At 35.6% G+C, this 27,904-nt stretch overlaps 1 long non-coding RNA gene across 1 annotated transcript; it reads left to right on the forward strand.

Moving 5' to 3' along the window:
• Positions 1–332: 332 nt before the first annotated feature.
• LOC107459357 (uncharacterized) lies at positions 333–5,821 on the forward strand. Its single transcript, XR_001586273.3, has 3 exons — positions 333–1,135; positions 2,945–3,170; positions 5,136–5,821. It is a non-coding gene; the product is annotated as an uncharacterized LOC107459357 (long non-coding RNA).
• Positions 5,822–27,904: the final 22,083 nt, after the last annotated feature.

Genomic DNA, 27,904 nt, shown 5'->3' on the forward strand with positions numbered 1-27,904 from the left:
TGCATATGTGAGTAGTTAATAATTTTGTTTTAAATTGCCTTTTTGTCTTGAATTGCATGTTTAAAATTTTTAACTAGTTTTTGGATGGTTGAAATAGTTTTGGTAGATTTTTGTTTATGCATATTACAAGTAATTTGAATAGTCCAATGATTTTAATTTGAAAAAAAACTTTTGGGTTAATTTTAAAGTTTAATACGAATAGTTGCATATTTTTATTATTTTTGTTTATATGCATACTGAAATGTTAAACGAAACTCTTTTAAAACAATAAAAAGAGGTCACATGTGCGTGAGCACACATAGCTGCGTGCACACAATTCAATTCAAGGCCTCTGCCCGCGGGGCTCGCACAGTATAGTGCGTACGCCCGATAACCCTATACACATGAATGTGTACACACATCATCTTGGTGCGTACGCACGAATGCGAAAAATCCCCACCCCCCCTTCTGTTGCGAGCCCTAAGACCCTTTGCACCTCAATTTCCCTCTTCTCTTTCCCAATGTTAATTCCTCTTCTCTTCTTCCGTTTCAATTTCTTTCCACCACCTCCACTACCACCACCATCAACCTCAACCGCTGCTCCTTACCACCGGAAACCACCGAGCCGCCGTCCTTTCACCCCATCACTTCTTCCTCTTTTCTTAACCCTTCTCTCTTGCCCGTTCCCAAGCCCTACACCCAGCCTTCGCCACAGCGTCCTTACCGGTGTCCCGACCCATCACTACCCCCTCTCCGAACCCTAACTCTGCCAACCATCACCGTCAGCCTCGAACCAAAACCCCGCGACCCTCTTCTCCCACTCGCGTCTCTTCTCAGCGTCGAATCACATCGCAACCTTCCCTTCCTCGTCGACCTGTTTCAACCTCCAGTCTCAACCACCCCGCCCAGCCGCGTCATCACCAGTGCGGTCAAAACCCGCACCACCTAACCTCCACTCACAACCATCCCCTTCTCTCTGTTTCCCCCTTCCACTTCCTGCGAGAGCGGGTACAGGACATGTCCCCTGTTTCCATTTCACTGGACCCCAGGGAAGCTAGCTGCGCCAGCACCACCAGCAGTCCGGCCAATTCCGCTGCTGCCCCCACACACTTCCAGTGCTTGCCTTCCCCACCTCTGTTCCATTCCTTCCTTCTAGGTTTCCAATTCCTTTTTTCTTTTTCTTTATTTCTGTTTGATTAAGGATGATTAGTTAGTTTGTTTAGCTTAGTTTAGTTAGTTTATGCATGCTTAGTTTATTAGGTGGTTAGAGAATCTGGTGTGGATAGTTGATTTAGGTTTGTTTTTGTTTACTGCTGCTGTTCAGAATGGTTAATTTTGTATCTGAAATTTGGTTGGTTGTTGCTGGTGATGCCTTGCCTTTGTACTCAATTGGTTTCTTGACGTTGCGTAATGTTTTTGTTGCTTGATTCTTGCTGAGGGCTGTTATGAATTCAATTTGATTGCTGCTGAAGTTTTATTTCATTGTTGGATTTAGTTATAAGTAATTTCTTGAATTCATGCTGCTTGCAAGTGAAATGGTTATTGTCTTGGAATGGTATTTGCAAGTTGAATTCAATGGAACAAATACTGACTGAGTCCATTATCTTTATGCCTTTCTGCTATTTTGGTGTTGTATTTTTCTTGTTGTTCCAATTTGAACCTAATCATTGGATTCTTTTATGTTTGAGTGTTTGAATTCAGATTGCCTGCTTGTTAAATCTTTCATTGTTTTGGTGCTATATTTTTGTTCTTGCTGTATTTTGGCTCACTTTTTGATTTCCTTTGAAAACATATATGAATTTTGTGAATTTAATTATTAAAGCATTCATAGGAAATCTGAATTGATTGATTGAAATTGGAAAATAGACCAATTTACTGTTGAAATGCTGTAGGATTTTTCCTAACCTTGTTTTATTAAATGATATTATTTTACTTGGTGCAACAAGATTCTAATTGATGGAATTCTGTGTCAATAGATCTTGGTTGCTAAAAATGTTTTGGAAATTTCCTCAAGGACTCCCTTGCAAGTTTTGGTCAATGCCTTAACTTCCTTGCTTGTTTTAAATTGTATATTATTCTTGAGCTTTGAATGAGTTTTGAATGAATTTTTAAATTGACCACAAACTTGAAATTCTTTTAAAGGAAAAGCCTCTTTTACATGCTCTCACATGGTTGAAGATTTCTTTTTCCTATGTGACTAAGTTGATTCCTTTTCTCTTTGCCTAAATTGCCTTGAGTCACATAGGGCATGAAGTTTTCAACTCTTGTCTCAACCTTGTGACTTTCATGCCTCATTGGAATTTGGTGTTTGAATATTCCTTGGTTAACTTGTTTCTCAATATTTTTTACTTTGTCAACACCATATTGTTTTTACTTATGCCAATTGCTTGTGATGATACCTACTTGATTATGTGCTCTACACATACATTTGCATTACTTATTTTGGCATCTTGAATTGTTGAGAAGTTAATATAAACTTGCTTGTTTTGAAACTTTGAAAACTTTTTGGAATTAAGGAATGTTTTTACTATGCACCTAACATTTGACTTTTCTTCCCTTTTTCAACTAACTTTTTCTTTTTCTTCATATAACTTTTAACCTTTGTTTTTCTTTTTCAACTAATTGTTTTCTTTTTCTTCACCTAACTCTTAACTTTTCTTTTTCTTTTTCAACTAATGTTTTTCTTCCTCGTCACTTAACTTTTAACTTTCTTTTTCCATTTCACCTAACTTTTCTTTTAACTTTTTAACTGTTTTCTTTTTCTTCGTGCATAGCAATAATTCTCCTTTCTTCTCTTTATCTTTGATAAACAAGCAAGTCAGCTATCTTAGATTACTTAATTTGATTGGAAGTTACTTCTGTTTGCTTTTAACTTGAATCTCAAGTATGCTTCCATTCAAATTTACATCATTTGTTCACTTCATATGTATACTGTTTTGTGATTCAGTTTTCTGCTTCTGTTCAGTTGAGAAGAATCATTTTCTCCAGCAGCACCGACATTCCACCTAAGCCGAACATTCCATCCGATCATTCTGAGGAGAAGGAGGCCCAGCATCATGAGCCGGAGGAGGCACAAGAACCCCCAGCCGATGGTAGCGACGATTCTTTCCACTCCGCTTGATCTGAGCATCGAGAACGGGGCTACATCTTAAGTGTGGGGAGGCTGTGCAACTTCAACAAGCATATTTTGGGTGACAATTTCATTTCTGAACACTTGTAGTTCAGTTTTTATTGTTATTATGCTTTTTAGTTGTGTTGTATATATTTTATCTTTTTGAAAACCTTTTTATATTACTTTTTACTTACCTTATTGCACTTTTTCATTTTGTTTGTACATAACCTAGTATTATATTGTAGTTATGCATATTTTTACATCTTCTTTTAATCTTGGCTTTTACATATGTTTTTTTTTTCGTTTTTAATTATAATTGTGATTTGGGATGATGTGATGATTGCACCTAGTTTGATATCCTATAAACTTGCTATTTTGGTTGGATTGGAATTAGGAATTAAACTTAGGGCTTTTTACCTTTTCCATCTAATCATACATTATATACATATATAGAATAAGTTAGTCAATTAATGAAATTTTCAAGAAGCTTACTTTTTGTATATAAGCCATTGAAAATTCAAATTGATTTGAGTTAAAAATTTTCATTGAAACTTGCATGATTTATGCATTGTGGAATATGGTTTTTGAGTTAAAGAGCACACAACTTGTGAGTTTTGAGCCTTATTGTGTGGCCACATCATTTGACTACTTATTTCATTCTTGTGTGTTTCATTCTTGTGTGTTACTGTTCTCTGTGATTGCAATCTTTGGTTTATTTAATTCTATATATCCATTGTTTAATGTATATTTAAGCATTTATGTGATTGAGGCCATCACTTCTTTATAGCTCACTTAACTCAAATAGCCTACCATTTTATTTACCTTTGTTTGCCATTTTGAGCCTTTATAATCCTCTTTTGTTTTTTATATTGCCATCACTAACCTTAAGCGGAAAATAATTAATCTTCCTATTTAAATCTTTGGTTAGCTTAGGATAGTGGGTGTGTGTGTCAACTAAGTGTGGGAAAGATTTGGAAATTTTGGTAGATAAAAATGTGTTTTATTCTTTGTTGAAAAATATTGGGAATTTGGGTACATGCTCATGTAATATTATAAAAACCATATGCGTTGATGAGTTGATATATATATGATGTAAAAAAAAAAGGGACAAAATTATCCCAATATGAAATTCAATAATAATCAATGTATATGTGATGGGATTGAATTTGATGCATGAGTGTGTGTATATGTAAAAGTGAGATTATGGGTAGCTAAGCTAGACATTAGAATTTTATAGGTTGTGTATGTACTAGGTGATAACTTAGGTTAATTAAAGATTCAAATTCAAGCTCACTTAGCCATATATATATATATATATATATATATATATATCCTTACCCTTACCCTTAGCTTTATTACAACCTTAAAAAGATCTCATGATTTTTGCATATGTACATTAGATTTTTGTTGATTGGTTAGAGAAAGAACAAACTTTAGAAAGCATGATTAGAGGAGAATTGAGTGGATTGACCCTAGACACTTGAGCGACTAGAGTGCATATACATATCTGGTGAGGGTTCAATTACTCAACTCCATATTTTCACCTATGATCATTGTTATCTTGCAAGTTTGTTAAATTATTTTATATGACTCAATTCAATTGAGAATGTGATTTGGACATGATTGTCTTGCCACTGCTTGATATAGATGCTTTCTTGGAAATTGATTTATTTGGACTAACCAAATGCATATAGATAGATAGTATAAGGTAGAATAGTTACATACATATAGATAGATTGCATATAGATAGTTACATTGAATAATTGTTGATTCCCCTTCTTGTCTTCCTTTGGTATAGCATGAGAACATGCTATTGTTTAAGTGTGGAAATGTGATGAATCCACATTTCATGGTATTTATTTGCTTTAATTAGGTAGATTTCATTGAATTTTCTCGCATTTATTCATTGAAATCGCATACTTTTGTGAATTCTCTCCTAATTGTGCTTAATTGTGAAAAACATCCTTTTTATGCTTGAAATTGCCAATTTTAATTCACTTTTCTCCCATTTGATGCTTTGATATGTTTGTTTGAGTGATTTAAGGTTTTGAAGACAAGAATGTATTGAAGAAGTTGAAGGAAAGCATGCAAAGTGGAAAAATTCAAGAAATGAAAGACTTGCAAAGCTGTCAATCCTAACCTCTTCACACTAAATTGATTATAACCTGAGCTGTAGAGGTCCAAATGATGCGGTATCGACGGCATTGGAAAGCTAACATCCGATGCTTCAAAATGATATGTATATGTCCATACTGGACATGGAGTTTGGGTGTGCGTATGCACACACTTGTGCGTAGGAACAGGAAGAAAATCAGCAAGTATGCGTATGCACAAGTCCTGGAACGTGATTTCATTAATTGCAACTCGCTGGGCAGCGATTTTTGGGCATCCAAAGCCCACTCCAACTCATTTCTGAAGTTATTTCAAGTCAAATTGAAGAAGGATGAAGGGGCAAGCAATTAGGTTTAGGTTTTTACATGTTTTGGCTTAGTTTTTCTAGAGAGAGAAGCTCCACCTTCTCTCTAGAATTTAGGGTTTTTGTCTTAGTTTCTTTTTAATTTCAGATTTTAATTCTTGTTTTAATATAGTTTCATTTATGTATCTATGCTTTCTTGTCTTGATTTTCTTAATTTCTTTTGTCATTTTCTGAATTTTGTCATTTTTAGTTTATGAATACTCTTGTCAATTTTGGTTTGATTAATGCAATTTTAATGTTTTATGTTTCTTTGATGCTACTTGAGTTATTATCATTTTATTGCAATTGGTAGTATAGATTTTATTTTTATTGCAATTTATGATATTTTTCTTTTATGCATGCTAGGTGATTGATAAAATGTATCTTTTAGCTTTTATATAGTTTCTCACACTCTTGGTTAGGAATTTGGTAATTAAGTGAACTTGAGTTATGGATGTCCATTCTACATTGTGTTAGGATTGTTAGTTGGTTTGGTTTCCATTGACGCTCACTAAGTAATTAGTGAGTTAACTAGGACTTATGGATTGAGATCAATTATGCCCTTTTGACTTATCCTCGATGTTAGGATAGACTAATTGGGATTAATTCTATGCAATTACAATGTTTGTGGTTCATGACTAAGATAGGAATTCTCAATTCTCTAATCCTTGCCAATAGTCCTTTTTGTCATATAATTTCCATTTTTGATTTAATTGCTTTGAGTTTTAATTTCCTTCCATGCTTATTTAATTTCTTGCCTCTTAATTTTCTTGTCACTTACAATCACAACCTATTATCCCTCATAGCCAATAATTGAGCACTTAATTGCAATTCTTAGGAAAAATGACCTGGGATTTAAAACTCCCGGTTATTTTGTGTTGATTGTAAAAACCCTTTTGAGTAAAACTTTGAGTGAGAATCCATTGCCGATTTGGACTATACTTGTAACGAGAGTCTATTTTTTAAAAATTCTAGATCAACATTTATTCTTACATCAAATACCCGACCTCTTGTTATGTCTTTCTTTCCTTGTATTTGTTCCTTTAGTGATTCTTGTTATTTTTCAGAGATGGCTTCGGGTTACACGTCCATAAAGTTCCTACGTAAGACCAATAAGACTGTGGCTACCCAGAACCTTCAGAGAAAGGGAGCTGGTGAGGGTTCTTCACAACTTCCTCCCATGAAGCCGAGTTCGGGTCCTCAGGGTCAGAGGCAGGTCATGCTCACTCCTGGCATTCATTTGATTCCCCCTGATCCCCTTATGACGAGCTCGAGCGCATCTTAATCTCCGACCTCTTCGGATCCTGCCCCCAAAAAGCAGAAAACTGTGGGACATAATATTAATGATAAAGATTTTGATGGATTTGCTTGGAGTGAGGAGCACATTCTGCCATACAGCTTTGCGTCTATCGATGATGTGTCTATCCTCAACCATCTTCAGTACATAGCTCGAAATTGTATTTGGATGGCTGGTTTGAGCACAACCATTGCCAAGGAGTTTAAGAAGTCTCCTATCAGTGCTACCAATGTATTTCTGGAGCCTGTCGTGGCTGATGTGGAGAGGTTGAATGGCTTAAAGTCTGAATAGGAGAAAAAAAGTGTTAAGTTGGAGTTGGATCTAGAAAAGGCGAAAGCTCGGGCAAATAAGGTGGAGGCATCGTCAAAGGTGGCAGAGGAGATGAAGAAAAGGGCTCAGGAGAGCTACTCTCGTACTTATGGGGAGTTGTTTAATGCGAAGGAGAAGTGATGAGCGGATATTTTATACGCTTTTTGACATCATTTTCATATAGTTTTTAGTAGTTTTTATTTATCTTTTATTAAGTTTTTATAGGTTTTAGTGTTAAAATTATATTTTTGGATTCTACTATGAGTTTTTGTGTTTTTGGGCAATTTCAGGAAATTTCTGGCTGAAATTGAGGAGATGGAGCAGAAGTTTGATTCAGAGACAGAAAAGCACTGCAGATGCTGTCCGGATCTGACTTGCCTGCATTCGAAAGAACTTTTCTGGAGGTACAGAAGTCCAAATGGAGCATTTTTAATGGCTATGGAAAGCTGACTTTCAGAACTTTCCAACAATATATAATATTCCATACTTTGCTTCGGATTAGAAGGCCCAAAACTGGCGTCCAACACCAGCTTCCTGCCCCCTTCCAGGCATCCAGCGCCCAAAGAGCAGAGCCCGCGTCCAAAGGCCCAGAGAGGATCCCCTAGCTGACGTTACACACCCAAGGGGCCTCATAGCACGTGAATCTCATCAAAGCTCCGCCCAAACACTCACCAAATGGGCCCCAGAAGTGAATTTTGGCACTAAATAGACTGTTTTACCCTTATTAGTCATCTGTTTAGTATTTCCGGGACTTAATTCATGTTATACACACACTTTTACTAAACTTTTACCATCATACATGTTTTACATTGTAGTTTCCTTTCAGTATGAGTTTCTAAACCTCCTAGGTTGAGGGGAGGAGCCCTATTGAGTCCTATGAATTAATAAAAGTACTACTGTTTCTCTTCGATCTGTATTTGATTAATTCTAAGATGTATATTCATACTTCATCGTGGTGAATAGGATGATCTAACCAATTAGCTCTGTTTATTACATTAAGACGAACGTGCCTAACAAACACTCGCGTCTACTTGGGTCAGAATGCATCTTTCACCGGACAAGGACGACCAACAGCTTGAATATACATCTCTCAGACGGCTAATCCACGACTTCGTTGGGGACTTTTCGAGACATTAGTTCAGCAAATTTTTGGGGAGATTAGGGTCTCTGTGGTAGAGGCTAGAATCCAAAGATGCAACATTTTCTGATCCGGAAGATCCGACCTTGTCTGTGGCGTTTTGAGTAGGATCATTAAGGAGAATAGCCTGCAGGAACTTCACCCTCAAGTAGAGATGGATCCACACTAAACCTAGAGTTCAGATCTGGAGGAGTATTGGCAGCTGTTCAAACCAGTGTCAATCACATACAGCCTGTCATTGAAGAAATCACTCACAAGCAAGGAGAGCAGTAGTACCAGAGTTACTTCAGAAAGACAAAGCAACTCCAACTCTAAACTCTATTCCCTTCATATAATTCCTATAGTTATTCCAATTTGTTTTACCCCTTTCAATTTCACAATCAAACTGCATTTAAACATAAACCTTTTGATTCTACCTGACTAAGACCTGCAAGACAACCATAGCTTGCTTCAAGCCACAATCCTCGTGGGATCGACCATGACTCGCTCAGGTATTACTTGGACGACCCAGTGCACTTGCTCGTACTGCCTGTACGGAAGTGTGGGGTTTGCGTATGCGCACCAAGAAGCTTCAATCGGCTTATGATGATTATGCTGAGCTTTAGGGCCATGTGGTGAAGGGGATGGCCGAAATCTATGAAAATCTGAAGGGTCAAGTTCATGTTTTGGCTCCCAATCTTGACCTTACCCTTTTTAGAATGGTTAATATTATGGTTGAGGGGAAGATTGTTCCTGCTCCAGATGAGGATGAGATTCCAACGCCCGACCCTAAGGCCCTGTCCGGCCCGATTTCATCGGCTCAGGAGGTCCGTTCTGCGGATGATCTGGAGGTTGTCACTCTTGGCGCTTCTCTTGAGATCGTCGATGCCATCCCAATTTCAACGATTCCTCCTTCGCCTCCAGCTGCGGATGCTGTGTCTGGGGAGAAGCTTGACCCCTTATGATTGTTGTTTAAACTCGCTCTTGTGATGACCCGACTTGTGGATCTTAATTGACGCTCCTATTTTGTAATAGCTTAGCAGTCCTTTTGAACACTTAACTTTTATTTTTAGTTGTTTTTTTAACAACTTTCCAAGTAATACCTAGGACTTGTTTTGCAACTGTTTTGCGTGTTCCTTTGGTCATTCTTCACAACTTTGAGTGGTGTTTAACACTTGCATTGTGAATGTTTTTGGACACTTTTACTTTTAGTTGTGTTGACAACTTTCTAAGTAGTGTTCAACATTTGTTTTGTGCATGTTTTTGAACACTTTTATTTTTAGTTATGCTAACAACCTTTTAAGTAGTGTTATGTGTGCTTTGTGTTGTTCTCCAAGGTTTGCTGGAGTCTACTCCTTGTTATCCGACTTTACATTGTCGATCCCTTCTCGGGTGTGGCTCCTTCTTGTTAGGCGGAATGGTGGAAGTTGTTTGTATGTCCTAGTTTCCTTTTATTCTTGGGTCCGACTTTGTGGGATCGGGCTTTTATCAAGTTACTTTTACGACTATTTTTTATCCGACCTGTTGGGGGTTGCTTTCTACGAGTCGTTTGTGTAACTTCCTACATTAATTTAAGCCTCGTCGCTTCGGCTTGCCGACGATATTTAGGTCGGGCAATGACTTTTTGCGTTTTCTCGAGCATAAATTAATGCATTTGAGATAGGAAACTTTTTAGGTCGAGATAAACATAGAGAAATTTTATTAAAGCGTACCATCTTTTTATAGAAGCGGTTAGTAAAGGCACGAGTGCTCCTGAGCCTTGTCCCGGTGCCTCATTAAAAAACCTTTATTATTGGGAAAAAAGAGTGCACCTTGGTTCAAGGCTTTCTAACTATAATATTTTTTTAGGTTACAGGCGTTCCAGAACCTCGGGTGCTCCCGCCCATGGAGGTCGGACACCTTGTAGTAACCCTTACCTAGGACTTCAGTTACACTGTATGGCCCTTTCCAGTTTGCTACCAACTTTTCTTCACCCGACTTTTGTGTCCCAATATCATTTCGGAGTAGGTTGAGGTCATTGGCAACAAAGCTTCTCTTGATTACCTTTTGGTTGTACCTTAGAGCCATTCGACGCTTTAGAAATTCCTCTCTAATCTGAGCTCTCTCTCGAACTTCTGGGAGCAGGTCGAGCTCTTCTATTTAGGCCTGTGGGTTGAGTTCATCATTATAGAACATGACCCTAGGTGACCTTTCTTTTACTTCGATGGGGATCATTGTCTCCATTCCATAGGAAAGTCAGAATGGTGATTCCCTCGTTGTGGAATGTGGGGTTGTCTGATACGCCCATAGTACTTAGGGGAGCTCATCAGCCCAAGTTTGCTTTGCGTCTTTTAGTCGGCATTTTAGCCTGGCCAGTACGACTTTATTTGCAGCTTTGGCTTGCCCGTTGGCCTGCGGGTGTTCCACCGATGTGAACTGGTATTTAATCTTTAAGTCGGCCACCAAGTTCTTAAAGCTCGAATCAGTAAATTGAGTATCGTGGTACGTGGTGATGGAGTGGGAAACTCCAAACCTTGTGACAATGTTTTTGTACAAGAATTTATGACTTTTCTGAGTGGTTATGGTGGCTAAGGGCTCTGCTTCAATCCACTTAGTGAAGTAATCGACCCCTACTATGAGATATTTTACTTGGCCTGATCCTAGTAGGAATGGTCCTAGGAGGTCGAGTCCCCATTTTGCAAAAGGCCAAGGTGAGGTGACGCTGATGTGCTCTTCAGGGAGTGATACGTGAAAGTTGGTGTGTTTTTGGCAAGGAGGGCATGTTATGACGAACTCGGCGGCCTCCTTTTGCAAAGTCGGCTAAAAGAAGCCGGCTCGGATCACTTTCTTGGCTAAGGCTAGAGCTCTCAGGTGATTTCCTCACATGCCACTATGAACGTCTTCTAAGACTTCCTTCGTGCCGGAGGTCGGGAAGCATTTTAGGAGAGGTGTTGAGAACCCTCTTTTGAATAGGACATCATGGACCAAAGTGTAGTTTTGCGCTTCCTTTTTTAGCTTTTTTGCTTCCTTCTCATCTGGGGGGAGGATCTCGTATTTAAGGTAGCTGACTATGGGGTCATCCACCCTAAGTGTTGATTAGATATGTTTAGTACCTTCTCCTCCTTTGAGATTGATGGGGATTGTATGGTCTCTTGGATGAGGCTCCTATTATTCTCTCCTGGTTAGGTGCTGGCTAGCTTTGAGAGAGCATTTGCCCGGGCATTGTGTTCCCGAGTTATGTCCCAAACCTCATTTTTTTTAAAGTAATCGAGTTCTTCCAGGGTTCTGTCCAGATACCTTTTCATAGTGGGGTCTTTGGCCTACATGTTCCCATTGATTTGTGAGGTGACAACATGTGAATCGCTAAAGACTGTTATTCTTTCCGCTACGACTTCCATGGCCAGTTTCAGGAAAGCCAGTAGGGCTTCATATTCTGACTGGTTGATAGAGGCAAGGAATTCAAATTTCAAGGATAGTTCTATTCGAGTCCCTTGGTCACTTTCTAGTATGACGCCCGCGTCACTTCTGGCTTTGTTTGACGAGTCGTCGACGTATAGGCTCCATGCGATGGGCTCTTCCGGGCTATCGGCATATTCAGCGATGAAGTCAGCTAAATACTGTGACTTAATAGTTGTTCGAGTTTCGTACTAAAGATCAAACTCGGACAGTTCTACTGCCCATTGTAGGATTCTCCCTGCTAGGTCTGTCTTCTGCAGAATGTGCTTCATGGGCTAATTTGTGCGGACCTTGATTGTTTGGGCGTGGAAGTATGGGTGTATCTTTCGAGAGGTGAGGATGAGGGCATAAGAGAATTTTACTATCTTCTGATATTTCAGCTCAGCCCCTTGTATCGATTTGCTGACGAAGTAGACGCACTGTTGCTCTTTTTTGTCTTCCCGGACTAGGGCTGTTGCTATTACTTGATTGTTGACTACCAGATACAGCATAAGTTATTCACCTTTGATAGGTCAGGTGAGAATGGGTGGTTGCCACAGGAATGCTTTGAAGTCTTGGAAGGCCTTTTCGCACTCTGTGGTCCACTCGAATTGTTTTCAATTTCTTAGGATTGAGTAGAAAGGGAGTGGCCTTAAGGTTAGCCCAGGTAAGAACCTGCATAGGGCTATTAGTCTTCTATTCAGATGTTGTACTTCTTTCACGCAGGTCGGGCCTTTCATGTTAAGTATATCCTGACTCTTGTCTGGGTTCGCTTCTATGTCCCTTTAGGTCACCATGAACCCTAGGATCTTCCCAGCTTCCACTGCAAAGGTACATTTCATGGGGTCTAATCTCATCCCGTGTTTTCTTATGGTGGAAAACACCTCGGAGAGGTTGGATAGCAGTGCCTTGTCCTCTTGTGTTTTAAAGAGTAGGTCATCCACATAAACTTCCATTAGTTTTCCTATATGGGTGGAAAATACTTTATTCATTAGCTACTGATACGTAGCCCCTGCATTCGTTAGTCTGAAAGGCATTATGACATAGTAGTAGTTTGCCTTTGGGGTTATGAACAAGGTTTTTTCCAGGTCGGGTATGTCGATTGGGATTTGATTGTATTCCGAGTAAGGTTCCATGAAGGAAAGGTACTTATAGCCTGAAGCTGTGTCAACTAAAGCATCGATGCTTGGCAGTGGACAGCGGTCTTTGGGGCAGGCTTTATTAAGATCGGTGTAATCCACACACATTATCCACTTTCCGTTGGGCTTTTTTACCAATACGACATTGGCAATCCACAGTGGGTATTTTACCTCCCTTATGAACCCTGCTTCCAGCAAGGCCTGTACTTCTTCCTCCATGACCTGTGTCCACTCGAGTCCGAGCTTTCTTTATTTCTGTTGGATAGGTCGGGAGACCGGGTACACGACGAGCTTATGGTACATTAGGTCGGGGTCTATACCAGGCATGTCGAAAGCTTTCTAGGCGAAGATGTTGGAGTTTCACCTTAGTAGGTCGATGAGTTGTTTCTTTAGGTTCTCTTTTAAGTTTGCCCCTATTTTTATCATTTTGTTAGGAACATTCCTGACTTAAACTTCTTCAGTTTCACCCTCAGGTCGGGGGTGCAATTCTTCATGAACTCGGGGGCCTCCTAATTCAATGGTGTAAACTTCCTTTCCGCCCGAGTTAGTCTTAGAGCTAAGACTTTCATTGTAGCACCTTCTTGCAAGCTTTTGGTCCCCTTTTATTGTGGTGATTCCCTCACTTGTGGGAAACTTCATGCAGAGGTCTAACGTGGAAACAACAATGACTATCTGGTTTAGAGTTATTCGACCTATTAAGGAGTTATAGGCTAAGTTTACGTAGACTACTATGTAATCAATGCTTAAAGTCCTTGACCTTGCACCTTTTCCAAAGGTGGTATGGATGGAGATGTAGCCTAAGGGTTGGATTGGGGAATCTCCGAGTCAAAATAAGCTATCCGGGTATGCCTTCAAGTCTTTTAATTCTAGTCCGAGCTTGTCGAAGGCAGGTTTGAACAAGATGTTGGCCGAGCTTTCTTGATCTATTAAGGTGCGGTGGAGGTGTGTGTTTTCCAGGATTATGGTTAATACCATGGGGTTGTCGTGTTTGGGTATCAGGTCTTGTGTGAAGGAGATGGTGGGAAAGTCGGTCGGCAGGCTGCTTTCCCTGACTTGGTATACCTCTTTGAGGTGCCTCTTTCGTGACGACTTTGTTATCCCTCCTCCTGCAAATCCTCCGTTGATCATGTAGATGTGATGCTCTGGGGTGGGAGGAAGGCATTGTGGTTAGTGTCTATTGAGTTTATAGTATTCACAATACTCGGTCCTACTTCCACCCTTTTTGTGTATGATCGGGCAGGGTGGTGAGATCTTCTTTGTATGGCATATCTCTCTATAGATATCTACTAGGAAAACTCTTAGAGGGGTGTAGCTGTGGCACTTTCGGGGCTTCTCCGAGCTTGGCTGCTCTTTGGTTTTAGATTGTTGCTCTCTATCCCAGGTTGAATATGGTAAGTTAGATTTTGAAGGGATCTCTCTCAACCGGGAATTTTCTTCCATGTTGATGTACTTTTTCGCCCTTTTCTGTACTTCATTTAGAGAGGACGGGTGTCGCTTGGATATGGACTGGCTAAACGGCCTTTCTTTCAAATTGTTGACCAATCCCATAATCGCTACCTCTGTTGGTAGACTCTAGATTTTGAGGCAAGCTTTGTTGAGTTTTTTCATGTAATCCCGGAGACTTTTCCTGTCTCCTTGTGTTATTCCTAGTAAGCTCGAGGCATGCTTTGTCTTGTCCTTTTGGATAGAAAATCTTGCCAAGAATTTCCTGGCCAGGTCGTCAAACTTAGTGGCTGGTCTAGGGGGTAGTCCGTCGAACCACTTCATGGCGGCCTTTGTCTGGGTTGTGGGAAAAGCTTTGTAGCGACACGCGTCGAAGGCGTCAGCGAGGTACATCTAGCTCCTAAAGTTGCTAAGGTGGTGGCTTAGGTCGGATGTCCCATCATAGAGGTCTATGTCAGGTGCTTTGAAATTTCTAGGGACCTTGGCTTTCATGATTTTTTCACTTAATGGGTCTTGTCCTCTGGTGCACGAATCTCCACACTTTGTACAACTGTACCAGCAAGTGCACTGGGTCGTCCAAGTAATACCTGAGGGAGTCAGGGACGACCCCACGAGGATTGTGTTTTGAAGAAATATGTGGTTATCTTGTAGATCTTAGTCAGCCAGATAGAAGAGTTGTTGGATTTGGTTAAAATCATAAAAGGAATAAAAACCGAATTACTAAGTTTGATTATAATAATAAGAAGATGGTTAAGGCTTGGAGATGCTTTGTCCTTCTGGATTAACTCTGGTCTTACTGATTTCTTCAATTGGTCGCAGTCACCAATCTCCTCCAGATCTGAACTCCAGGGTTAGTGTGGATCCATTCTGATTGAGGGTGAAGCTCCTGCGGTCCATTCTCCTTAATGATCCTACTTAAAATGCTACAGACAAGGTCGAATCTTCCATATCAGAGAATGTTGTGCCTTTGGGTTCTAGCCTCTACCACAGAGAACCTAATCTCCCTATACCTCGGCTGAACTGGTGTCTCAAGAAGTCCCCAACAAGGTCGTGGATTAGCCGTCTAAGAGATGTATAATCAAGTTGGTGATTCGATGCTTTTCAGTTGCGTATTCACATGAACCCAAGAAGAACACGGGTGGTTGTTCGGCACGCGGTCTTAGTATGTAGAACGGAGATGATTGTCACGGGTCATTCCATTCATCAAGTTGAAGAACGAAGATACATCTCAGAATTGAATCAAACACTAATTGAAGAGAAACAGTAATACTTTTCTTAATCCATAAAACTCAGCAGAGCTCCTCCCCTCAACCTAGGAGGTTTAGAGACTCATACTGATAGAAAACACAGTGATAATGAAAATATGGCTTAAAGTCCTCTATGATTATGTAAAAATCCCTTAAATACTAAACTAATGATTAAGGATTACATAAAGGTAAAACAGTCTTTTAGTGCTTAAATCCACTTATGGGGCCGACGTGGTGAGTGTTTGGGCTGAACTTTGATGCGATCCACGTGCTATGAGGCCTCTAGGGCGTTGAACGTTGGCTTTAGGGTCCTCTTTGGGAGTTTGGATGCTAGTCTCCTCCTTTGGGCGCTCGACGCCTGGAATGAGGCAGGAGGCTGGCGTTGAACGCCAATTTTGGGCCTTCTATTCAGAAGCCAAGTGATGCCAGGGCATCTAGGCTAGTTTCAATGACCTTTTCATTACTGTTTTAGGGTAGTTTCATGCATTTTCTTAGGAAATAAGCATGTTTTGGATGAAATTACATTTGCACCTTGATTTAAGAAACTATTGTGAATTTTACATGATTTCATGAGGATTATGCAAGGATTGAATGACAAATTGATGATGCATAATCTCATGACTTGGACTAGAGCTTTGATGCACTTTATTTGCTTGATTTCAGGACAAATGAAGCAAGGAAGAACCACGTTAGTAGCCACGTTAATCTAATTAATGTGACCACTAACGTGGAATGGGAATGAGCTTGCAACATTAATGAGAAAAGTAATCGCCAATAACATCTTCGAAGCCATCATAGCCGACGTTAATTGCCACGTTAACTACATTAACGTGGTAGTTAACGTGGAGAAAAAGGGAGCTCCAGCGTTAGTGGTAAAAGTGAATACCACTAACGCTCTAAATTGGCAATTAGCCACGTTAAGAGTCACGTTAACTTAGTTAACGTGAACTCTAACGTGGAAGGGGAAGACAATGCCAACGTTAGGGACACTCACCTTTGTAACTAACGTTGGATTAAGCCAATATTGCCCACGTTAGTGGTCACGTTAAGACCACTAATGTGAGAGATAACGTGGAGCTAAGCATGATGAGCCAACGTTAGTGACACTCACCTTTGTCACTGACGTTGGAGATGGCATTCACTACCACGTTAGTGGCCACATTAACCTAGTTAACGTGAGCTCTAACATGGGAGGGAGGGGTGTTTGGAGCGTTAGTAACAAAGGTAAGTGTCACTAACGCTCTCGAAGCTTAGGCATGCCCACGTTATGAGTCACATTAGTTATACTAATGTGAACTCTAACGTAGGGAAAAGGGCACAATGCAACGTTATTGGAAAAGGTGATTCCCAATAATGTTTGTGAAGGACCAAGAGGCAACGTTAGTGGTCACGTTAGTGCCACTAACGTTGAAGTTAACGTGGACCATTTTGGGTTGGAACGTTAGTAAAAAGGGTAATTGTCACTAACGTTCTCGAACCCACATTTTCACTTAACGTTAACACCACTAACGTCCTAACTAACACCCATGCCTAACTCACACTTTTCTACAAGTTGAGCCCACTGTAGATTGTAACTGCTTCAACTCAAGATTTAAGGCCGATATCCAAGACTTGAAGCACTCACTAGAAGATCAAGAAGAGTAGTATATATAGGAATAGTTTTGAACTATAGAGAAGCTTGGCACTTTGGAGAACTACCCTCTGTATATTTATTTTTCTGTATTTTCTAGTTAAGCATGTATTCTTCACTACCATTTTCCATTCCCAGAGCTATGAACAACTAAACCCCTTTCATTGGGTTTGGGAGCTCTGTTGTAATTTGATGGATCAATTATAGTTTTCATTCTTCTTCCCCTTTCTTTTCTCTTGATTTACTAGAAAGCTTTCGATCTTAATTCAATTGGTTAGTTGTCTTGGAAAAGAAACTCTCCATAATTGGATCTCCTCTGAGCCTTGAAAAAGGGATGAGGAGATCATGCTAGCAATGCTTTCTCATGTTGGACCAAATTGGGGTTTGGGCGGATATAGTGACATGTAATCCTCCTAAGACTTTGATTTGGAAATACATGTGGTATAATCAGTGACCACACTTCATCTTTTCCCATGAGCAATTAAATCAAGGATTTGGACAATTGTTCAAGCTTAGAGAGATTGGATTGCCAAGGAATTGGGATCCAATCACTTAAGATTGCCAAGGAGATCAATGAATGCATTGATTGAGGAAGAGATAAGAATGAATTTGATCCGGAGAATGCAACATCTCCTAAGCCCAATGAATTCCCCATTTCTGATCTCACCCATTCTCTTTACTTTCCGCCATTTATTTCCATCTTCATCTCCCCAAATACCTATTTAAGATTCTGCACCTTATTTTATGCAATTTACTTTCCCGCCATTTAATTTTCTGCAATTCTCAACTATATTCTGTTTAGCTCAACTAGCATACTCTTCCAACTAAAGTTGCTTGACCAATCAATCCCTGTGGGATCCAACCTCACTCTATTGTGAGTTTTTACTTGACAACAATTTGGTATACTTGCCGAAGAGAAATTTGTTGATAGACAAGTTACTCATGCATCAATTGAACAAAACTTGCTAATTTCTTCAAGTTAATTTGATCCTGAAGCACCAAAACAACCATGAATCCCAATATCCACAGTTTAATTTTTGAAAATTGGAGAGAGAGAATGAAATCAAGATTTTCTTACCAAATTGGTTAGTGGGCTTTGTAGAGCTCGACGCGATGGTCACGTGGCCACAAACATTGTGGTGATCAGAGCTCCGGATTGAAAGTTATGGTAGAATGGAATTAGATATTAGGGTTTGAGCTCTCCCTTTACCCTTCTTTAGATTTTCCAGTGTGTTTCAATAAAGAAAGGTGGAAGAAGAAGGTTGAGTTATGCTTTTATATGATGGCCTTGGGCCCGTTTTAGGCCTAGTTTGCTTAGTTCAGCCCATTTGGCCCAACTTTGGGCCAAAAACTCTTAAAATTAGTGTCAAAATTCATATTTTAATTATTTCTACTTCATTAAACTATAAACTTTAATTTTCTATTTCGATGATTAATAATTAATTTATTGGTTAATTATATACTAATTACTCAGGGTATACAAAACACCACCATTCTCATATGATGGCCACACCTGAGAATATTACCAATGGGCATTTGTATTTGTTCCAACCGTACGTTGCATCAAATCCCAAGACATCCCCGAACACACTGTAGTCATAACTACTTGTACCGTCGTGCCAGAAGAGATTTTGAAGCCTCTTGTCACCATCCAACGAGTATTTCTAGAACATTCCACAATCATTACTCCTTAAACCTGACAAGAACTTCAACGTGACCTCAGCATATGTTGTGCCCGCCCGCCTTTGCTTCCTACCGTCGTCACTCGCAAGCCAGCTTTCCTCATCAAACTGATTTGGTGCAAATCACCTTCCTTCACTGTTCTGTGTGACCGCATCAGACCCCTAAACCTCGCATCCAGCATGGCATGATTATGGTTATCACAAAATTTTTCAACATACCATCGCTCACTAGTATCATCAACGTGCACCTTTATCCGAGCTTCACACCTGCACCGTGTGGTAGGTCGAGAATCCATCTTCTTATCTTTCCGCTGCATGTGTTTCTCCTCTCGCTTTCCTTCCCTCGAGAACACGAATATCTGCCAAATGATTTCACCCTCCGACCCCTGCTTTGTTCTGCAACCCATCTTCGACCTCCTCACCGAGAATCCCTTAATGCGATCATATTCGTTGTAGTAGTCATAAGCGGCCTACAAATTTATGAACTCTGTTATCAGGATGTCCTTCGCTGTCAGAACTAAAAAGTCAACTGTGTTAAATGACCCAATCCCATCAACAATCGTCATTGATTCTTCTACTTCTATACCTGCATCTACTTTTAATAAATCCACCGCTTCTGTTCCTCGATAGGAACGATTTCGCTGCTCATCCCATCCTCCCCAACCTAAAACACACAACATAGGCCATGCGTGACACCAAGCAATGGGCCACATCAACATAAACTGCAGAAAAAAATTATAAACTTCAAAACTGAACAACACACACACCTGCGGCACATGGACTCTGTTAAAATTAGATGAAACCTCGTAATTTCGTTTCGCAAACCCATTCGCCTGACATAGTTCACATATCACACTAAGTGAAACTTGGCATTATCAATCATAAATACCAACAGACAGTTATATCACACACCTCAGAAGATAATCTCGTACATATGCCAGATCCAACTACAATTCATTCATATGTAACAACCAACAGCAATTTCAACACACATTTTAATAACTTTCAATTTCTATTTGTCTGTGTAACTCTCTAAACGAAAATATCTAACATCAAAAACTTATAACTGTTGTCAACAGCATAAGAAAAACTACACACATCGTACTGTCTGGACAAGGATTACAAATGGGTCCAAATCTACTCTTCCATTATTTCATCACTACATTCATCATATAAAGGTTTCACAGCTGAACACATTTCATTAATGGTGATGAAATTTTTCGTAAAATTTTTCTTTTTCGATTTTAATTTTAATCTCCACAACTTAAAAACAGCAACTACCCACATTAAATGCATAATAAAATTAAACATTTAAATTCTATATATTTGTACCCACATCAGACACCATAAACATTGCAACACCGAATTTGTTATCAATTCGGAGACATGATGAAGGCACGATCTCCCAATTGAAACCAATTTCGGGAGCATACCTCCACCAACCTCCGGCAAACATGATTGACACAATGTACCTGCATCACTGGTTGCCCCATATGGTCCATTGTCTCCCTTATGATGAACCTCAAGTTGGTTAGATTCCGATCTATTCGTTCGCACCGTTCAATCATTCGATCTCTTCCAACATGAAGTGTCATCTGCTTTTAGGTGGTCCAAACGAAGCTTTCAAGTGATCCCAATCTAACTTAATCCTACCTATTAATGGACTTTAGTGTTTTGTTGTAATAAAAAATTCTCATTTCGTAAATAACTGTCTATTTTTCTAAATTTCCTCCAACTGTTACTCTTTATTTGTTAACCACCCCATGTGTTTTTTATTATTTTTGTTTACAACATGATCTTTCAAGGTCTTAAAAATATTTTTTTCCATGATGCTCCCAATCTTATTATTGGACTACAGATTTACGCATCTCACGGCCCCATATATTCCAATAGAGGTATGTTTTTAGTTGAAAATTTGCTTATGTTTTTTAGTTGAAAATTTGCTTGGTTATATGTATAACTGATAAAAATAAACACTATTTCTCTGATAAATTACGACATAAGTTAATAGTATGATTTTGCTGCTGGAAAACATTTATAAATACATATGCATAACTATTTTAGATACCATTCACAAGTCACAATAGTAGCGGCTCTCATCTTTTCTTTTTTTTCCTTTTCTTTTTTTTTTTGACGTCATCGTTATTATGTATATTTTATAGAGTAATTATAAGGTACAGATCGGAGGATACAGATATTATTCTTAGAGTTATCTCATGGTGACAGGTGTCCAAGGGGAGCCCGCTTCTGACTGTTCGCTGAAAGGGGTGAATTGAAGCTTGCACGAAGCCGAGTAGCTGTGCTTGGACGCGAGGAAATTGGCTCCGTTAGAAAAGGAGGTGCTGTGCTTGGATGGGGAATTGGGCCTGGCTGAAATGGACTGCATACAAGGCTTTGGATGAAAGTGGACTGTGAGAGAATCATGATTGAATGGGTGGGATGGTTTCAATAAGTAAGTAACGGGTATATGACCCCTTGATCCGAGAAAAAAGAAAAAAATAAATAAAAGATTGCATGACCCAATTGAAGGCAGGGGAAAAAAAAGAGAAAGATTATATGCACTTGAAATTTTTTTGTGACCACTGAAAACCTAGTTTATTTAGGAGGAAGTAGTTGTTTTGGATAATTTAATATAATTTAAAAAGTAATGAATAAAGATATGATTGAACAAATATTAAATATCTGAGTAGGCACTACTGGATTAATAGTAAAAGTATAACTCATGCAGGGTGTGTTTGGAAATCCGTTAGAAGGAAAGAAGCACATTTAAATTTTTTGAAAGCTTCAACTTTTGGTTTGGCAAATTTTTTTTCTCATGAACGCGGAAGTGATTTTGCTGCCCAAAACCACCTTTACGAGAAGCAACTATTTTTAACTTCTGCGTTTTCTTAAAGTACTTTTAGCCATAGATAGTAACCATTTATTTATCCTTTATATATGTTATTGTATTAATTTATAAAATTCTTGTTATTTCTATTTATATGAGCTCTATTTTTTATTATTTATTATTTTTTTCAACTGTTTGTTTGACATTATACACTTTTATAATTGTGATTTTTGTGTATTATGTGTGTTATTATCTTTTTATAATATGATTTATTGATTCTATTAGGTAAAGTAAATTAAACAAAAAATTAACTGTAAATAATAATAATCATCAAAAATTATGACATACTAAAAAAAGAGTACTAAAATATATTATATAAAAAGATCATCAAGAACTTTTAGATTTGTTTCAATCACTGTAAAACAATTATTTAATTTTTTTTATCATTTTCAGTACTTTCCTTTGTAATTGTAATTCTCGTATACTATGTTTTAGTATAATTTTTTATAATACAGATAATGATTCCATTAAAAACGATAAATTAGATAAAAAATTAATCATAGATAATAATAAAATCATAAACATTGGATTTCAAATTAATATTAAAAATAAGATTATTAAGAGTATTAGAAAAAGAGTTCGATGTAAAAAAATACTAAAGTAACATTTAATACTTAAAAAATGTAACATATTTGATTAAATATTCTTAATCTAAATTGAAATAATAGGACAATATAAAAAAAATTTAAGTTGATGTTTATTTTAGTAATTTTTTATTTAAAAGTGATTTTGAATGGTATAAGCCAAACAATATTTATTTTACTATAATTTATTTTGATACAAAAATTATCAGACATACATCACTTTAACACAAACTTACTTTTGATCAAAATCAAATTTGCAAAATCAATTTTATGCAAACTCTTATTTGTAAACTGTAATCCGAACACACATGCAGTATCGGAGAAATATTGAGATGTAAAAATATGTTGAAGTGAATACAGTTTAGCTGCACGTTAAATGTGTTGATTCTATTTATATGTTAGAACATTGACTAATTAAGATAGTGAAAGATTCAAATATGTAAGTATATCGGTTGGCGATATAATGATTGAACGCTATATAAGACGGCTATTGTTTTTAGGTATGGAAACAAGAGTAGTGATATAATGAAACATTATAATTTTTGGTATTGTACGAAATTGCGGAAGGTATAGAAATCGGACGGTCCAATTAGTGAACCTCAAATAAAGCTAACAACTATGTTTGTGGTTAGAAACTTTGTGTACAGCCATCGATACAAAATTTGGAGTTTGTGACACGCAGTTTGAAAATACTGTTGTTATAATATTGTTACTAACGTAAATGAAAACAAGGTTTAGGACGGCAAATAAGTCACGGAGGCCAGTTAGAGTTAAATTAGGATTACATGTCATTAAGTTATTTTTAGCATCGGAGCGTAAAAAATAAAACAGCGTGTTAATACGTTTGTTATAAATTATGATTTTCGCAGAAACGTGTTTTAGCTACCACCGTGGAGATGAGAGCCGCACGAGTATGAAAAAATATAGATTCCTGTTACTAGGTTTGTCAACATTTTTGCTAATATCCGTTTTTTGGTATGCTTTATTGTACTTTTTAATGGATTTATGATACAAAATTCTTCGGTTGTTATTGGTACACAAATGTGAGTATATTAATAAATTTAACTATATGTGTTGCTTAAATATTAATTGAATTGAAAAACTGTTATAACTGAGTCTAAACATATTTAGTTTAGACGGATGAAAATAACAAAAAGAAGGATATTTAGTGAATTTTTGGTGCACAATAATTTTCTGTAAATATTAAAAAAATGCATTTGATGTTGGAATTTTTTTTTCCAAACATTTATTCTAAGTGGTTTATTTTTTTTTTAATGTCTTCACCATAAGTGTTTACAAGAAAATTGAATAATGCGTTAATTTTGAAATTTGAAATTTTATCTATTGTGAGATTGTCAATATTAATTACGTGCCTTTTTTAATCAGTGCTGTTAAACAATATATTTAAGAATTGAAAGAATTAATATTTATCACTTAATATACCAAAAGAGTTATATTATCAAAAATAAATTTATCATACACGTTATGTAAAGAAAATTAATTTATGTTCTCTTAAAATACACAAAAAAATATTCAATTTATATTTTATTAGAATTTTTAAATTTATTTTTTATCAATTTGTTTAATCTGTATATATTCTATCATTTAATACATATTATATTTATGTACATAGGTATTTCTCAATAATTACAAAAAATATATATAAATTTATATCACAATATATAATTAATAAAATTTAACATATTACAATACATAATATAATTACAAATAAACTAAAATAAAAAATTTGTAAGTACATTTTTCAGTCTCTTATTATCTATAGCGGCCTTCTTTGAAAAATTCAAATAACAAATTATGTATAAAATATTATTAAATTAAAGACCTTCTTCTAACATTATATTTTAACATAACAATATTTTTTTAATAATTAACTTTTGCATCTTCTGTTCTACTAGTACATTGAAAAATTTTAAATTGGTTAGTTTAAATAGTCTCAAACTATAAAATAAGAAAATATCTTGAACCTACACTGAGGTACTGACGGCAATTCTCAAATATCGCAAAACCGAATAGGATACGATGAGATAGAATGCAATAAAAATAAACAAAAAACAGGTGGAACGAATTACCTATTTTTAACGGTCAAATTGATTAACTAACATTTACATATTTTGTTCTTTCTCCTTCAGTGATTAAGAATTAGGGATAATAATGAGATGAGTAGGGGCGAATTTTTGTAATAACCCGCATAAATAGTAAAAAATTAAATCCTAACTCGTTCAAGCGAATACCCGACCTCGCTCTTATAATTATTAAAATTCAACAAATAAAATTAAATTTTAAAATTTATATAACTATTATCACATACATAATATAAATTAAAATAAAAATTTAAATATAATATAATATTATTAATAATTTTATTAATTGTTTTATATATATATTACATATATTATATATTATATATAACAGAACAAATATTATCTAAATACTATTAGAAATGCAGAAGATTAAAAAAATAAGATCATTTTTATTAATTTTTAATTATATTTGAATGTGAATTTTAAATAAGGAATTTAAGGGATTGAGAACAACTTAATTGTCACTAGGTTAGAGTATTTCTTGTTATAAATTATATTTTTTTTTTAAATGTTAGTTATCTTTTAATTTTTGTCTTTAATCAATCTTTTAATTCAAATAATATTATTAAATTAAATTTTAATTAAAATATATATGTTAAATGCGTGCAAGAAGGACAGTAGCTCTTATCGAAACTCTGTGGAATGAGTTCTTGAAAAGAGAAGAATGTGAAAGTAGAATGAAAATAGAAAGGTTGGAGATAGTTTTGTAAAGTGAAAAAATAAAGGGAAATAGTTTTGTAAAGTGAATTAGAAGGCTTGGAGTTTTCTATTAGTCATGAGGCTAATATATATAGGGGTAGCAAAGCGGGCCGGTCCGCCCCACCCCGTTCCGCCCCGCTAGACCTGCCCTATAAATGGGGCGGATCGGCCTGCCCTGCCAATTAAAATGGATTTAAAATGCTAGCCCGTCTTGTTTTATGGCGGATTGGCGGACTAGCCCGCTTGACTTTTTTTTTTAAAATAAAATTCATTAAAATTAACCAAAAAATAATAATTAAAAAATCAAATACAAATAAAAAATAGTCAAATCATAATATAATTTTTTACTATTTTTTTAAAAATTTTTAACTTTAATAAAATTGTTTAAAATAATATTTGTTAATAGAATCATCTTTATTTTAAAAAATAAGTCACATAATTTGAGCATATATACGAAATTGTAAAATAAAATAAATAAAGTTAATAACTAAATGATGAATAAAAAAATGAAAAAAAAGTGTTTAAAAATTCTATAATTATTAATTTTATAATAGTAATCACTTTTTTATTTAATAAAAAAAAAGAAAAATAAAAATCTTCGACCCGGCAGACCGCCCCGCCCCACCCCGCCAAAACCTGTCATTTTGGCGGTGCGGGTTTGATGGGTTTTTAAATTTGGTGGGCTCCAAATCCTAACTCGACCCGTTTTTTAGCAGGTTTAGCAGATCGGCTCGACGGGCTTAACCCGTTTTGCCACCCCTAAATATATATACATCAGGGAACGAATTCATCTGTAACAAACTTGTCAAGTGACCAAAAATATCTACAACTAATTACCACTTTGTTAGTTATCTCTAACTGCTTTGATTTACAAATTAATTATCTCTAACAAACTACTGAACCAATCAAGTCACAATATCTATTATATATCTCTAATTTTAGAGTTAAAATGTGTCACATGTCACTTTTTCATGGCAATTAGAATCAAATCTTTTTCTTCAAAATTAAGGAATTCTTCTCTCCTCCTTACTAATTTTACAACCAAAATATGCCACATGTCACTCTCTCATTGTAATTGAAATTAAATCTTTCCCTCTAAAATTAAGGAATTCTCCCTTCCTCCTTACTAATTTTACAACTAAAATGTGCCACATTTCACTCTCTCATTACAATTGAAATAAAATATTTCCCTCCAAAATTAAAGAGTTCTCCCTCGTCTCTCTTCCTTTCTCCACCTCTTTCATTCCTTCAATCACTCATCTATTTTATATATCATTATCAATATCAATAATTAATTACTAATTTAACAATCAAAATGTGCAACATGACATTCTTTAATGGCATTAAAATTAAAATTGAAATATTAAAATTGAAATTGAAATATACTTATATTATGTATCATATATTACTATCTAATTTAATAATCAAATGTATCACATACTCACATGACACTCTCTTATTAAAATAATTTAATAATCAAATGTGTTACATGACACTCATTAAAATTGAGAAAAATATTTTTTTTTCAAAATTAATAAATTCTCTTCCTAAATTAATTTTGAGTTAATTTTATAACTATCTGTATAATTTTTTTATGCTAATATCTAATTATATTTCTATATACATAGATTTAAAAAATATTATTTTTAAATAACAAATATAAAAATTAATTATTTCTATTTGTACAACAAACTTAACAGTTAACATACACCTAATTAAATGTAAAAGTATACACGTTATTACATTAAATTGTTTTAAATTTTAGATAACAAATGTTAAAATTAATTATTAATAAAAAATTAGATTTTTTCATATAAAAATAATAATAAAAATCTTATTATTTAAATTTTTATCTACAGATACCTTGGTCTTTTTAGTTAGAGACTTTTGTCAACCTACGACTTTTTTTTGTAAAAGTAGTTTAATTTTATAAATTTTTTGTGCTATGCATAATCTATACTGTCAGAATAAAGTAGACCGTAATTTTAAACCATTTATATTCCCGTAATATTATTACGGGTAAAAATACTAGTTTCTATTTTATAGATAAACATGTAGATAATTAAAATTAATGACTTTGCAAAAGAAAAAATTGTTGCAAAAATAAAAATTAATTTTTTTAACATCTTATTCGATAAAAACTCATTTAATATTTCTTATTTTTTATTATTAGTTACATTTTTTCACTACTCATTAGAACATTAACGTTTTTTAAATTATTAAAATGTATGTTCATAACAATTATTTTTTTTCAATTATAATACATCTAAAATTATTAAATTATATATAAAATATTTTTAAAATACATCTAAAATCATAAATGTAAAATTTAAATTTAAACATTACAAATAAAATTTATTTTTATATCTTATTTGATAAAAACGTCTCTAATATTTCTTAATTTTTTATTATTACTTTGAATTTTTTATTACTTATTTAAATATTAACGTTTTCTAAATTATTAAAATAAATAATTAAGTTAAATTTTTTAGATCTTATTCAATAAAAATATATCTAACATATTTTATTATAGTATTAGTTAAAATTTTTATTATTTACTCTAGCATTAGTATTTTTTCATTTTAAAGTCTTTATTAATTTTAAAATCAAAATTTTGAATTTTATTTAATTTAATTTTTGAATGTGTATTTAAATTGTAATTTGTTAGTAACATTTTAAAATTGAAATAGAAATTTTAAAATTTAAATTTGAGTTTTATTTAGTTTATATTTTAAATGTGTATTTAATTTTAAAGAGATACTAAATCTATTTAGATGTATTTGTTTTGTTTTTTTAAATATTATAATA

Source organism: Arachis duranensis, chromosome 7 (genome assembly GCF_000817695.3).
Source record: "Arachis duranensis cultivar V14167 chromosome 7, aradu.V14167.gnm2.J7QH, whole genome shotgun sequence".
Lineage (NCBI taxonomy): Eukaryota > Viridiplantae > Streptophyta > Magnoliopsida > Fabales > Fabaceae > Arachis > Arachis duranensis.